This window comes from Ovis canadensis, chromosome 15 (genome assembly GCF_042477335.2).
Source record: "Ovis canadensis isolate MfBH-ARS-UI-01 breed Bighorn chromosome 15, ARS-UI_OviCan_v2, whole genome shotgun sequence".
Taxonomy (NCBI): domain Eukaryota; kingdom Metazoa; phylum Chordata; class Mammalia; order Artiodactyla; family Bovidae; genus Ovis; species Ovis canadensis.
In genome coordinates, this window is record NC_091259.1 from 49,842,369 (window position 1) to 49,853,968 (window position 11,600).

The window sequence follows — 11,600 nt, forward strand, 5'->3', positions numbered from 1 at the left end:
CTTTCTTTCTTCTATTAACTATCCCAGAATTCTCTTTCTGATTTCATCTTCTGGATCAGCTCAGATTTAGAAAATATTTATTGAATATACATACCATGGTAGCAATTTAATATACATCTTCTTTGGAAAAATGTCATTCGAGTCTTCAGCTCATTTTTTAATTGGGTTGTTTGTTTGTTGGATAATGAGTTGTATGAATTCCCTTCTGTAAGTAGTTGCGATTTTGGTATGCCTGTGGAAAGAGTTCAGGGTCTTCCCATTCCATCTTGGCCACAAACCAACAATCTTTTGCAACAAATGGCATAGACTTTTCTTTTTTTTTGAGAGTAGTTATAGGCATTTAGGGGATTCTAAAACTTTCATTTCACATGAGCTCATTAGTGTCTTTTTTTGGCCTGTCACTAGTTAGGGCAGTGGTTCTCAAATTTCAGTGGGAATTTCTTAGAAAGCTTGTTAGAAATGACAGAACCCCCTGCTCTACAACCCTCAATCTGGAATAGAATCCAGGAAATTCAATTTAAAGCATGTATAATAGGCAGTCACGTGTTGAGAAGCACTACTTCAGGAGAAGTCTTCCAGATGTAAGCCTGCCTTGACAGAGTAACTAGGGGAAGGCCCACAATCTCAATTTTATAGAATTACATTTTTGTTTATACAAGGGTTTTTGTTGAATGTAAAACCCAAATATAATAGTATTTTTAGGCCATCAGGGGACTTTTCCTTTAAGTACACTCACAAATCAGAAGAGAAACCTTTCTCAGCAAAGTGTTTTCCTAGTTTTGGTTCAAAGCATACAGTCACCTTTCAAATGGTAAACTTTAGCATCCCATTTGTTCAGATGTGGCAGTAATTGCTAACTCTCCAAATGCCAAGTGTGGGGCCGCTTAAGGCCTTGAACAATCCGGGCCTGCCACAGAAAGACTCTGGCACTTGGAGTATTTTCAATATTTTAAAATTCCTGTGTTGTTCTTTGCTGAATAGGTTTGCTTCTTCTAGCAATGGGATCTCTCCTTGTGAATTAGGACAAATTAGCCTGTGCTCACTGTGCACTTGCTGGAGGGTCTACTTAGGGGCTCTGTCCCTTTCCTAGCAGAGCTGGGCACTCCCAGTGCAGAATCGAGGGCAGAGAGTTGCCTTTGGAGCTGGACTAAAGGCAGGTAGGTGGCCAGTCTTTGCAAATGAGGGAAGGGCATGGAAGCCAGGACACTGCAGACAACCTTGACCTTTTGGGCTGGCCCCAGACAGGTTTAAAAATTTCAGCTTTCAAGATGTGGAGACAGAGAATAGGGATCTTTGTTTGGAGAGGCTCCTGGCACTGCAGCATCAGGAGCGTCCAGAGAAAACAGGCGAAGACGTGAAAAGGGAAATGGTGTCAAATTAGTAGAGGAAAAGGGGCTGAAAAGATGATGTCAGAGCAAGGGCATCAGAGGGAGGCAAGCAAATGTGGTTTTGAGAGAAAATTCTGGAGCTAAAGAGGTTTGGGTTTGAATCAGCGCTCTGCCACCTGCTAGCTGTGGATACTTAGCTAGAAAGGATATTTCACTTTTCTAAATCTTAATTTCTGTAAAATAAGGGAAGAATACTACTTACTTATAAATTCTTGTGTGGGTGGTGGTAGTGGTTTAGTCACTGAGTTGTATCCGACTCTTGCTACTTCATGGACTGTGTAGCCCACCAGGCTCCTCTGTCCGTGGAATTCTCCAGGCAAGAATACTGGAGTGGGTTGCCGTTTCCTTCTCCTGGGGATCTTCCCGAACCAGGGACCGAACCTGCATCTCCTGCATTGCAGGCAGATTCTTTACCACTGAGCCACCAGGGAAGCCCCAAATTCTTGTGTAGATTAAAGTAATTCATATGAAGGGCTTAACAGGGCTTATCTGGCATGCGTTACTGTGGATTGACTGCTAACTGTTATAACCATAAACCACCTTCACCTTCTTGATTTTGCATAAAATTGTTAGGAACTGCCTTCCCAACTTGGAGTACAAGCAAAGTCATCTTCTTTGAAATTTCCAAGCACCCGCAGTCCCGTCTTTTAGCCGGAAGTCCAGTATCTTCCACTCAAGATGTCTTTTCCCTTGAATTTTCTAACCTCAGAGGCTTACTCAGTCCAAACGTACAGTCTTGCCTCCAAATGCCAAGCAGAGAACCCTAGAGTGATATTGGTCCAATGATGATGTTGCTGCCCCTGTTTCTGTTGCCATCATATGGCGTCACAGTTGAAAAAAGTCTCAAATAGTTATGATCATTGCCATAGCAATGCCTTCATTGGTCTAGAACTCTCTGTGGTAGATTGTCTTTACCCTCCTTGTGAAAGGGTTGTATTTTTCACTTCGCTGATGTCCAGCTTGGCCCTATGACTTGCTTTGGCCAATGAAACAAAAGTAACACATGCTGCTTCCAATCAGAAACTTCAAGAGCCATCACTCTCTGTCTTTTTCTTTTGCCACAAAATTGGCAGTGTGGGGTTGCTCCTTTAGTTTGAGTCTTGGAGTGAAGAGTTCACAGAGAAGAGTCAAACCACAGCCAGAATGTAATATGACTAAGACATAAACCTTTACCGTTGTAAGCTGCTGGGAATTTGGAGTTTTTTGTTACTATAGTATAACCTTCTCTAACTGACTGATATATCCTCTTGAGTCACAGGAGTGTCTCTTATTTAGGTTCTAAGGTTATAGCATTTTTGAAAAGACTTATTTATTTGGCTGTGCCAGGTCTTAGTTGTGGCATGTGGGGTCTTCAGTCTTCATTGCTCTTAGTTGTAGCATGGGGGATCTAGTTCCCTGACCAGGGATTGAACCTAGTCCCTCGGCATTGGGAGTGCAGAGTCTTAGCCATTGGACCACCAGGGAAGTCCCCTAAAGTTATAGTTCTTTTAGTTCATACGTTTGGCTCAGACTTTACACCCAAAGCACACCATTACATCAGGGTGGCTTGGTTGAGAGGGGCCTGCAGCCTCAGTTACAAGCTCCACCACCTCTGACCTCCTTCCTCTGCAACTACTGAGGCTCTTATCACAGGTCCCAGACCATACCCTCATGGTGTGAGCCCCTCTGGGGCCCTTGGTATCACTTTCTGCTCACATATTCCAACTGGGGCCCTCCTAATACATCAGTGAGATTATAATAATATTCCTGCAAAGAAAAAGGGTTAGGGGCTCAATGCCCTTGCTTCCTATGCAGATTTACCACAGTGGCCATATCACAGATGTTTGGGAGAGATAGTCTTTGTCAGACTACAGGAGTTTGTTACATCTCTTTCCTGTGTACAAGTGCTTATTTGCCTTATATTAGTTAGAGGAGGTCACTCAGTTGATTTTCCCCCCATAGTAGATACAGTCTACCCCAATGTAGTTTGCTATTCCCACTTCTAATGACAGCAAAAATTATAGGGTTTTTTTTGAAGTCCACATTAGCAGCCCTTCTGTTATACGTAGATGTTATATGGAGGTCTTAATGAGAGGGCCTGAGGGCAAAGTGAAGAGGTAAATGATTCATAAGGAGGCAACATCATTTATTCTACCCCATTCTCCTTTTTCTCCTTCTAAAACCTCCAAAAAATAAGATGAAATTCTGAGAATTCAAAGAATTATTCTAATGCAAAATCAAAGGCGACATAACTCAGGCTTTCATATTAACACAACTAGAAAAGGTTTGTGAAGGGTCTATGGTCAGCAATGGATCTATTTTTTTAAGTTTTGGCTGTGCTGGGTCCTCATTGCTGTGCAGGCTTTCTCTAGTTGCAGCGAGCAGGAGTTATTCTTTAGTTGCGGTGTGGGGCCTTCTTGTTGCAGTGGTTTCTCTTGTTGTGGAGGACAGGCTGTAGGCACACAGCTCAGTAGTTGTGGCGCATGGGCTTAGTTTCTCCATGGCACATGGGATCTTCCGGGACCAAGGATTGAACCCGTGTCCCCTGTAGTGGCAGGCAAATTCTTAACCACTGGACCATCAGGGAAGTCCAGCAATGAATCTTTTAAGCACGAAGGAGGAGGGAAGACCTAGCCAGGCTCAGGGAGAGGAGCTCTCAATACAGGGAGTAGAGACCTTTCAGTCACTGTTGTCTGGTCTCCCTCTGCCAGTGGGCGTAAGCAACAGAATGGCATTTTAGAAGTGTCCTTCTGGCTACTGAGGTGGGGGGACTGGATTGGATTGGACAAAGGCAAGAGTAAAGGCAAGCAGACTCATTAGCGGGAGGTAGAAAAGACACATGTTTATTGAATGAATGAATGAAGAAATGAATAGTAAGTCGTGGATTTTAAGCTGTGACTTTGAGTCCCTGAACATGCACATGCTAAGTTGTTTCAGTCATGTCTGACTCTTTGTAACCCCATGGACTGTAGCCCACCAGGCTCTTCTATCCATGGGATTCTCCAGGCAAGGATGCTGGAGTGAGTTGTCATGCCCTCCTCCAGGGGATGTTCCCAACCTTGAGATAGAACCCATGTCTCTTACATCTCCTGCATTGGCAGGCATGTTCTTTACCACTAGCACCACCTGGGAAGCCCCTTTCCATCCCTACTCTTGGCCAAAGGCCATTCTCTGCGGTGTGTGTCATGTTCCCTAAGGGCTATGGCGGGTCTTCAGACTTCTGGAAAAGTAAAACTCTTCCCTTACTGCTGTCCTCCACTGACTCTACAGATCCCCACTCTCTCCCTTCCTGGCAGGTCCCTTGGACGGTAGCCCCTGAGATCCTCTCCTATTTTTCTTTGAGCAATTTTGAGTGTTTGGAGCCTGACCATAAGCTGGCATAAAGTCTGGTTCTAGGCTTTGGCATGTTTCCCTTCTTCACCTCTCATAGTTCTGAGCTGTGGCTTACTTAATAGCAGGTACCACCTTTTCTCAGAGCCTTTCTGGTTCACATCACAATTTTAGTCCACCAAAAATCCTCACCCCACCCCATAGATCGACATTTGAAGCACAAGCAGATTCCTCTGGGTCATAGGGTGACAACCTCCATGCAGAGCCAAGGTGGCTCCCCAAAGCTATGCACTTCCAAGGGGTAACTTATCAATTTGGCCCTTACAGCTCTTAGGGAACCCATCACCCAGGGGCCCTGCCCTCAGGGTCCAGCCTTACAGTTTTTCATTCCCAGAGTATTTTCAACATTCAGAAAAAACCAAAAACAAATCAAAACAAGGAGCAGCATTCCCATCCAAGAAAGACGAGGGAGGTCCCTAGCACCCCTCAAAACTAGCTTTTGGAGAATCCAAAACAAGCTTTAAGATGTCTTTTGCTTTTAATCCAGAAGAAGAAGGGATGATCACAAAGGAAGGCTCAGATCCAAAGTGAATTCTTTTGTCTAGTACATGGTTTATTTTAAATGTGAAAGTTCAAGGTTACACAAACAAATGGATTGCATGGGACATTTGTGAATTCTGAAGCATAGACATTTCTCCATGTTTGGAGGATGTGCTCAGATATGTGTTTGTGCAATTTTTGTCATTGTTGAAAGAAAGGAGGTACTGAGCCTGAGGAACACTGCACCCAAAATGCTGTGAAAAATAAAGAAATGATATTACAGGGCCCAGAATCCCAAGGATGGGAAGGAGAGTAAATATGGCCCTAGTTGGTATTATCTTCACATGGCCCCAGGATACCTGGTTGAACAACCTCTTTTGGATATATCACACCATAAGTTGGACAGATTTATTGACTGAATGGAATGAATTGGGCAGATAAACTGCTGTCAAGATGATTGACCTACAGAAATGTTCCTCCTACTTTTCTTTCATTTTTACCTATCTGATTTTGTTTAAATCTCTTTTTATGAACTTGACTTTAGATTGCATTGACTTCATCAGGCAGCTTTGAGAGATTTCCTGGGGGTGAAAATCAAATTATTCATCAGCAACTGGATTGAAGGAAAAAGCCTGGGACTTGAGGTGTTTAGGTCCAGCTCTTTCAAAGAAGAGCTGTGTGATCCTGGATAAGGAATTTCATTTCACTACCTTAACCTGGAAAATGTACACTGAACACTTTGGGAGAATACACTTTGAGGATAAGTGATGGATATAAATCTCTGTGTATAGTACCTGGTACAGAGTAAGTTTTGTCAGTCATGATATAACTCATGATGGGAAAAAAATACTCTGCCTGCTTTGTAAGGGCAAAAAAGCAATTAGGAGGCAATTGCATTGATGACTGGCAAGAAGTCATGGAGGCCTAGACCTGTAGTATTGATAAACATAGTAAGAAATGGACAGATTCTGGATGTATTTTGAAAATACAGCCAACAGAATCTTCTGATGGATTCCCTGCGGGGTGTGTGAGGAGCAGGAAGGGAAATCATGAGCCATGTTTTGTGTTTGAGCAGCTCAAAGGATGGACTTGCCATTTACCAAGATGGAGAAAGCTGAAGGCAAAGCAGTCCCTTGAGTGAAGTTGGAGCTGACTGTGAGACACCCAAGGGAAGGTGTTGAGTGGGCAGTTGGATATATAACTTTGGAGTTGGGAGGAGAAGTCCAGAGTGGACATGAACATTAAGAGTCTTTAGAGAGTTTAAATAAATGATATTTAAAATCATGCACTCAAAAAGATTCTCTTGGGAATGAGTGCAGATAGAAAAGAATCTAGGCCTGAGAACCAAGCCCCAGAGAAGTCTACCGTTCCATACCGGGGAGACGAGGAAGAACACATGCACGCCCTCTCTCTTCCTTCTCCTCCTCTTTCTTCTGCTTTTGTTGTTATGAAAGGGGACTGTTCTATTTAATTCAGTTAGCCTTCACTTGAACAAAACTACTTGCAAGAGTTCTTTTGGGTTTGCTCTTAAAAAGTGATATGTGGTCTTCACAACTTCAAAGTAGTTTTAAAAAGGAAAAACACCCAACTCTGGGCTGTGGAAGAGGCCTCGTGGTGCAGGCATCCAATCAGCAGTCAATGCATCTGGAGATCAAGCTCCTCTCAGGATTAGTGAAATTGAGCTTTTGTTAGCATTAATTTAATGGTGGAATGTCAACTCACAAACCTCAAAAATCCTTTTATGGTTCACATCTCTTTTCTTTTTTCATAAAAAAAAAAATGCAAACTCCCAAACGTATGTGAAGCCTGAAAGGACAATCTGAGAAAAATTTGTCTCTTCCTTTGGTGAGATAAACAATCTGTTGCCCCATGGCACCTGCACAGAAATCCTGTGTTTGAAGAACAAGTTGAGACTACACTGTTATTCAGGATAGTTGGTGGTGGGGGCAAAGTAGAGAGAGCTCTATTTTGTGACAAAGATCTGGGAGTCTCAGTGGACCATGGATTTTCAATGAGCAAAGAATGACTTGGTTGTCACAGCACACAGTTGCCAAGTGCATGATGAAATGAGTCTTGTTGCCTTCACATCCCAGACTTCACCGAATCCCTGAAAATTGGCTTCTGATTCCATCTATTGACATGGCCCTCCCAAATATCCAGTAGCTTATTCACAGTCTTCTTCACTTGTGATTTAAAGGTCTCCTCGAGATCCGCATTCCTAAAGTCTGTTCCACTAGTCTAGACATCTCTCAAGGAACAATCCTTGCAGTCCTGTATTTCTAACCATCTTCTGGGCATCTCCATTTGAGTGTCTCCATCTGGGTATTTCCATCCAGGCATCCCACCAGCATCTCAAACTGAACTGATCTTTCTTGACCAGTGAACGCCTGCTCCTGGCTGCCCTGTGGTATTAACATTCACTTTACCTGTCCAGGGATCGGATCAAAACTCTGGAGCCACCTGACCTCTTCTTTCCACACCCCACAGTGACCCGTAGTTAGGTCACAAGTTTATTGAGTCTAGTCTTTCTTCCCACCCTATCACTGCTGTTACCACTTCTGTGCAGAGCTTCCTGTGTTCCGTTGTCCATGTGCCATCTCCACTGGGATGTTTCATAGTCATCTACAACCTAACATGTCCAAAACGGGGCTCTGGAGTCTATTACTCCTGTACCCCAGCCGGCTTTCCCATCTCCATAAATGTCTCCAGTGTATATCCAGTTGCTCAACCTGGTCATCCTTGACATTTTCTTCTCTCCTGAGAGCCACATGTCTATGGGGTGTTTCAGGAGCACCTGGGCTAATGTTTACCCCAGTCACTCCACTATAGCCATGTGTTGTTAAAATATCGAGGTACCTCCATGCAAGCTGGTAAACAGCTCCTACTCTGAGACCCCTGACTCTCCTCCACCACCTCAGTTGCCCTGGAATCTCCCCCAGAATTCCCTAGATCTCCCCATGACCTGGCAACTCAGACCATGGGGAGACTTAGTGTTGGTGCCTCATACTGCAGGGGATCTCTAGGATCCAGAGACTCCAGTAATATAGCCATTGATGCCTATTACAATTGGCCGGCATGTGGGTCATAACAGATATTTTGAAGATAATCCCCAGTATTACCCATTTTGAAGAAGAAGAAATTGACACTGAAGAGATTACATAATTTCCCTATAGTTCCTTGGAGTCCATGTGGCTCCAAAGGACTTTTATCAGTCACCTCTTGACTGGTCCCATTGTCCTACAACAATCTTCCCAAAGCCTAACGTTCACCACACACTAGTCCTGCTTAGAAACCTCCTGGGGCTCCCAATCCACATGGAGTTAAGTCCAAACTCAAGTGTGGGGCTCAAGGTTCCTTCATAGTCTGACCAACTCAGGTCAGCTCCTTGACAGAAGCCCTGCCACTGCATTCCTGAGCACTTCCCTGCTTCTCCACCTAGACCCACACCACTTGTTCCTCTAGGAACAATCTCCCTGACCCACTCTCTACGTCTTGAAACCTTGACCTGTTTGGATACATGACTGCCTCAAATGCCCACTCCTCTAGAACCAAACCTTCCTCAGTGTCCCCACTTCTTCTTCCTTGGAGCATCTGCAGCTCTTGGGTTCAAGTTCAGCAGCCCAGCCCACCCATTGTTACTAACCACATTCTTCCTTGCAGAATAGTTTTACTCTAATGCCTTATGTAAGCACACAAAAAGACGGTTTGTAAACCACTTTCACACACCTTCTAATCACAGATGTTACTTACTTTCTTGCATCTTATCCCATAAGCTCCTGGAGGACAGGAGTCACGTTTTGCTCATCTGTGTAACCTCATTGCCAGCAGAGGTCCAAGCACAAGGTATGCGCACAGAGCACGTCCTTGAAACAAATGGGTAGGTCACGCTCTTGAGGTCGAGTGGAGAATGTGGAGGACAATTTTTCTGGCGGCTGTTCTCTCCAGGACTGGCCTAATGAAGTCAGGATGCCAGGATCTTAGCCACTAGACCACCAAGGAAGTTCCCCAAGCTGCTCTCTTGAAGTTGACACCCTGAGATTCTAGAGTGGCAAAGGTCAGTTTTACAATTGTGAGACGCTAGCAGGCTCCTTGACCTCTCCATATCCCAGGTTCCTCATCTAGGACCTAGGGGTGAGAAGGCGTACATCACATGGGCTTGGTGAAGACTGACTAGACCTTATATGTAAGGTTGCTAACAGAGTGCCTGGCACCATGTTCAGTCAATGACACCTGTCATTGTCCCTTGCATTGACACCTGGACGTCATTCATGCCAATTTGGCCACTCATCTGTTCATTTATTCATCCAGGGCCTCCTAAGTACTGGGCATCTCACAGAGTTCCTACGTATAAAAGGGGCAGGGATGCCAATACTCCCAGTGAGGTCATCCCAGTCCCTGAGCTGGAAGAGTTCTTGGCAAGCTTCTGCTTCTCCTGGCTTGGCTTCCCTCAGCCCCAAGATGTGCTTTTGGCCTGGGATTTTTAAACTTCTTCCCTGGCTTTGAGTCAGAGGGCCTGTGGGGAGAGCTTCCCCCAGTCGTGTGCCAGTGCGCCTCTGCTGGCCCACTGCTTTGATGTTGAGGACACGTGATTGTCTCTGATGGGAATGAGTGATGGATGAGCTGGAGATTTGGGTAGAGTGAGGCCAAATCCCTGTGTGGCTCCAGGAACAAGGATAAATATAGCCCAAGTAATTGCTCATGCTCTTTTAAGGATTAAAAGTCAGCTTTCAGGCAAGCTGTGAAGCTCTACGACCAGGACAGCAAAGGACACAGTGCCTTTTTTAGAGCTGTGGTCAACACTCCTTGTATACTGCTGGGTCACAGGCCTCCACATACTGTTACTGCTTAAGTAAGGGGTCACCTTCTCTGGTCTATACCGCATGAGGACAGGGATGGCTCTGAAGTGTCCCTACCACATCCCATCAGCCAACTCTAGTCTGGCGCACCCAAAAAACGTTTTAAATGAATATGTGAGCTGTGAGAAGGCTGTATTTTTAAAATAACTTTTAGAATAAGATCTATAGACATATATACGCTACTATGCATAAAGTAGATAATTGATGAGAACCCATTGTACAACACAGGGAACTCTACTCAGTGCTCTCTGGTGACCTGAATGGGAAAGAAATCCAAAAAGCGGGGATATCTGTGGTGGCTCAGACGGTAGAGCATCTGCCTGCAATGCAGGAGACCTGAGTTTGATCCCTGGGTTGGGAAGATCCCCTGGAAAAGGGAACGGTTACTCACTCCAGTATTCTTTCCTGGAGAAGTCCGTGGACAGAGGAGTCTGTCTGGCTGGCTACCGTCCATGGGCTTGCAAACGGTTGAACACGACTGAGCGACGAACATTATATGTGTGTCTATAGCTGATTACCTTGCTGTACAGCAGAAACTGACAAGTGTAAAGCAACTATACTCTAATTAAAAAAAAGAATAAAATCTGGGATCTAGTTAACAATAAGGTACCAGTGCCCACTTCCTGGCTTTCGTATAGTTATATATGCTATTACCACTGGGGGAAGCTGGGGGAAGTGTACATGAGACTCTTTGTACTATTCTTGAACTTCCTGCATTTCTGCAATGATTCAAAAATAAAAAGTAAAAAACCCAAAATAACCTTTAGTCAGGCTCATGCCAATACTCTGATACTTGGGGGAGGCAGTGCTGGAAGACGAATTAACTAAATCCCTGTTTCTAGCAACGCTTCTGTTTCATTACTATTTTTGAATGTAAACATGTGACTTATTCACATGATTCAAACTTTAAATGTATAAATAAAATATACAGTGTATACTCTTTGCCCCAGCCACTTAGATTTCCTCCCCATAGGCTACTACATGCTAAGTCACTTTAGTTGTGTCTGACTCTTTGAAACCCTATGGTCTGTAGAACCCACCGGGCTCCTCTGTCCATGGGATTCTCCAAGCAAGAATACTGTAGTAGGTTGCCATGCCCTCCTCCAGGGGATCTTTCTGACCAGGGACTGAACCTGTGTCTCTTATGTCTCCTGCACTGGCAGATGGGTTCTTTACCATTAACAATTAATGTTAATGTTAATCTGGCAATTAATGTTAATGTTATTTGTTTCTTGTGTTAATTTTAGTGAGATTGTGTGTACACACACATATGTACTTGTGAGTATGTATGTGTGAATGTAAGTATATTTATATGCATGAAGCTGAAACTCCAGTACTTTGGCCACCTCATGCAAAGAGTTGGAAAAGACTCATTGGAAAAGACTGATTCTGGGAGGGATTGGGGGCAGGAGGAGAAGGGGACGACAGAGGATGAGATGGCTGGATGGCATCACTGACTCGATGGACGTGAGTCTGAGTGAACTCCGGGAGTTGGTGATGGACAGGG

At 44.3% G+C, this 11,600-nt stretch overlaps 1 non-coding gene across 1 annotated transcript; it reads right to left on the minus strand.

The window, feature by feature from the left end:
- Window positions 1-2,779: 2,779 nt before the first annotated feature.
- Window positions 2,780-2,852, minus strand: TRNAG-CCC (transfer RNA glycine (anticodon CCC)). The gene has a single exon. It is a non-coding gene; the product is annotated as a tRNA-Gly (tRNA).
- Window positions 2,853-11,600: the final 8,748 nt, after the last annotated feature.